This window comes from Lissotriton vulgaris, chromosome 4_1 (assembly GCF_964263255.1).
Source record: "Lissotriton vulgaris chromosome 4_1, aLisVul1.2, whole genome shotgun sequence".
NCBI classification, from domain to species: Eukaryota; Metazoa; Chordata; class Amphibia; order Caudata; family Salamandridae; genus Lissotriton; species Lissotriton vulgaris.
Window position 1 is genome coordinate 595376184 of NC_141691.1, and position 4485 is coordinate 595380668.

General features: G+C 44.9%; 1 pseudogene; it reads left to right on the forward strand.

Moving 5' to 3' along the window:
* Window positions 1–1400: 1400 nt before the first annotated feature.
* On the forward strand, window positions 1401–2177 carry LOC147722301 (mortality factor 4-like protein 1 pseudogene; annotated as a pseudogene).
* The last annotated feature ends 2308 nt before the right edge of the window (window positions 2178–4485 follow it).

The window sequence follows — 4485 nt, forward strand, 5'->3', positions numbered from 1 at the left end:
AGCCGCCACCCGGGGAGTTTAAAAGTGCAAAGCCGCGCTCCAGCCTGCACTTCTTGACCACGTCAGGTATTAAGGACGAACGCTGAAGAAGAGACAATGACTCCAGGAGAGTGTTGAGATAACACACCGTTGAAATGGCAACTGCGGACCTATGTAGTTAACCGATCCATAGCTTACAGGATATTATGTTTTTCTATCTGTGTCGGGATGATGACTGTAAGTGTATTTCCCACATGAAGGAATTTTGGGGACACAAGGAGTGTGAGCGTAATTATTGTTGTAATAAATTCCCACGTTGTTGATAGTTAGCAGCAAATTACAAATATGGTGGGTGCTGTATTTCCGCATAATATTTGTCCACTTGTAAAACTTTACAAATTAACTCTTATGATGACTATAATGTAGAAGGGACCCTCTTAATATGGCGACTGACTGTGTTCACTTGCTAGTCCGTCCTTTAAACATAGCCATTTAGCACATGGATATTGGTATAAATAGAGTACCAAGATGATGACGTTCTGCACGCCATTCGGAGCCCTGTAACACTCCACGAGGGGAATACACATCGGGAGTATTATTCCCAGGTGTGGGACCACACTGTGGGCCAGATGTAGGTAATTCCGATTTACCGACTCTTAAATACCGAATCATACCGATTCGGTATTTAAGAGTCGGTAAATCGGAAGGGGGCAGATGTAGGTAATTCTAATTAGAGAATTACCGAATCTGTATGATTTGGTAAATACCGAATCGGTATTGCCCATTGATTCCTATGGGCCTTGAAGCCCATAGGAATCAATGGGATCCTGCAAGGGTGCAGGGGGTGTCACTTGGACACCCTCTAGCACCCCGAGTACAGGCTTGTGTGCCATGTGGCACACATACATGCCCTAAGGGCATGTCTGTGTGTCACATGGCACAGGTGTACATGCACAGAGGTGCATGTACACCTGAATTCGGTATTTTACCACCCAATTGGATTGGGTGGTAAAATACCGAATTCTGAAGGCCTGTAGCACTGTCAACAGTGCTACCTACATCTGGGTTTTACCAAATCGGTAAAATTACCGATTCAGTATTTTACAGAATCGTTAAATTTACAGAGTCGGTAAATTTACTGATTCTGTAAAATAATGGCCCCTACATGTCGAAAAACCAATAACCGGTAGGTAACGGCCGAAATCGGCCATTACCGACCGGTAATTGGCGACCTACATCTGGCCCTGTATGATTTTGTTACATGCACCATTCTGGCCTGTGCTGTTTGAGGGTGCGCAGCTTCCCACAGTGGTCGCATCGCCATGACATGTCGCGGGAGGTGGCAGCAGCTGGGGCGGGCGCGTGGTGATTAGATTTGGCGGGGGCGGGAGTGGAGGCCCGGGGAGGAGTGGGCAGTATAAATGGCGCTGAAGCAGCTGAAGGTAAATACAAAAGCACACCACCTGCTTTTGAAGGACAGTTGCATCAGTGCAAGGTTTTTTAGTAAGGAGACTTCAGATTTATCACTGCTTGAGTTGAGAAGGGAGCGTGTTTTGTGTTTTCACGGACCTCTCCTTTATGAAGCCAAGTGTGTGAAGGTTTCCATAAAGGAGAAACAAGTGAAATACTTGATAAATTACTGCGGTTGGAATAAGAACTGGGATGAGTGGGTGCCAGAGAGCAGAGTACTCAACTATGTGGAAACCAGCCTGCAGAAGTAGAAGGAACTTTAGAAGGCTAATCAGGAGCAGTATGCAGAAGGGAAAATGAGAGGTGCAGCACCAAAGAAGGTCTGGGGTCTGCAGCAGAAACATGTGGAAGTAAAAACGAAGAACAATAAACAGAAAACTCTTGGGGCTGGAGAAGGCAGTAGTACGAGTGAAGCACCTCAACCCCCACATAAGAAGAGAGCTCGTGTAGACCCCAGCGTGGAAAATGAGGAAATGTTTTTGGACATTGTTGAAGTGAAAGTAAACATTGCAGAGAAGATCAAACCGTGGCTGGTTGATGACTGGGACTTGATAAGTAGGCAAAAGCAGCTCTTCTATCTCCCTGCTAAAAAAAGTGTTGATGCCATTTTGGAGGATTATGCAAATTACAAGAAATCGCGAGGCAACACAGATAAAAAGGAGTATGCAGTGAACGGCGTGGTTGCTGGAATTAAGTACACCTATAGAGTCCTGATGAATGCCTGGTAACTTTACACCATTTCAGAGGCAGAAACATGTTGACTGACAATTAAGGAAATAACCACACAATTAATTGTGGACTGCTTTCCTACACTAAATTTTTAATAATATGCCCTAAGTGATCGCCTAAATAAATCATGTTTGATACACTAAAGACATTTTTAATCGCCTCACTACTATTTAGTTAATTTTTCACTGCACACCTTGAACTCACATATCCTGCTCCGCAGTAGATCTGGCATCGAGGCACACTGAAGAGGCACTCGGCCTCTTCAGTGGGGCCCAATGATGAAGCATGTCATCACCAGGTGGTGAGTGAGGACTTTCCTAAAACGTCCTGAGTGAGGCCGTCCCCCCCACCTCTTTATGTTGTTGCTCCTTCGTGTGGTTCCGTTGAAACCATATGACACGCTTTTTTTGCTTACTGAACATAACCGGGGAATAAGAGTGTCTTATACCACTCCCTACCTCTCCTTTTGTTGACATATACTGAGGACCCCCCATCCCCTTAGCGCCTTGAGACCCTCATGTTTGAGTAGCAAACTTACAATTCTCTGATTGATTGATTGATAGTATTGATCCTCAGCCTCAGCTCCAGATTTGAGGATCGTTTCAAATAAACTTTGATTAAGCCAACCAAGAATATTTAAACTTTTTATAGCAACTGTTAGAACTGGTACCATTGGTGTGAGTCTCCCTTCCATTTTTCACTGATTGCCTCCTCTGTTTTTGATATGTTTTGCTTGTTTAGATGCTGTGGTCACTGTGCCACTTCTATCAAATGCCACAGTACAAGTGCTTCCTATGTTAAATTGATGTCTTGATTAGGGACTCCATGATTGGGTTATGTTAATCAAATGCTGCTGGTGGGCTTGCAGCACTGATTGTGCCACCCACAGAAGCAGCTTTAAAGTGTGTCTCAGGCCTGCCATTGCAGAGCCTATGTGCAGTCTAGTACTGCCATGTCGGCTTGGCAAATGCACCTACTTGCTAGTTCCCAAAATCTTCCCTTTTCTACATTTTAGTCACCCCTAAGGTAGGCCCTAGGGCAGGGTCCATTGTATGTAAAAGGTAGGTCATGCCCTGATGTGTATGGCATGACCTGATAGAGAATTACAGCCTATTTCGTTTTTCAATATTGCAAGGCTACCTATCCCCTTTGGCCGGAATGGGCAGTTTGATTATAACATCTTATAATCCTAACTTACCCAGGGAACATGGTAGAAATTCGAATTTAGTATGCCTGAACTCAGAATGATAAAATACACATTTAAGGTAAGTTGGTTTTAACATTCTGTGTTTGAAAATACCACTTTTAGAAAGTAGGTATTTTCTTGCCTAAACATCCAGCCTCCCTCTGCTAGCTTGTGTATTGTATGTCTGGCTTGTGAGTGACAGGGGATGCTCCTAGCGACAGGGTGAGTCAGCACAAGGCTGAATAGACCTATCTGCATGTAGATGGGTGGGAGGAGTAGCACCTGGTCTTGAATAGGACTGTGCCTGCCTTCCACAATGCTGGCTCCACCTCCTGTGATGTGTCTGATGACCCTGGCCCACCCTGCCAAAGGAAAGAAGGAGTGCCATAAACAAAGTGCTCCAGGACTACAGAGAACTGGTTTGGACTAGGTACAGAGCCCTCTGCTTTCAGAGGACAAAGGATTTTGCAGTATAAATATGGGGACCCAGACCGCATGACTTTAAATCACTTCTGGAACAACAAGACGAACCTCTGCCAAGGAGAATGAACCAAGGAAGCTGTAGGAGTTTGACTGCCCCCGCCAGTGTGCTGTGTTGCTGGGTTGGCTTACAATGGTATCTTCCGATGAGCTGTTTGTTTGTTCAATCAGTGCGACCGGCGGCAGTTAATCCCTCGGTTCCCAAGCCATCCTCTGCGATTGTGATTTCCGAAATGGGGAACCGAGGGATTGACTGCCGCCAGTCGCACCAATTGAACAACCAAACAGCTCATTGGACAGCATCCAGTTCCCCGCCGCGGAAACCAAGAGGTTCAGATCGACTATTTCTTCAGGGAAGACTTCAAGTCCAAGATTAAAACAAGATTCCATCTCTTTGGCTGCTATAAAATTCACATTGTATAGTCCAACTACCGGGAAATCGGCAGATGTGGTCTCTCACAGTTAGTTGTGTTTGGTCCTGATTAGAAGCCCGGACCCAGCGGGGGTTTGAAACGCATAGACCTTTTTTCACTTCTTAACACCAAAAAAAGTTTTTCTTATTTGTATTTGTCTGATGCTTTATTGTAAATAACTGTAACAATGTACTGCAAGCTGGTGATTTATTTGTCATGTGCATCAAA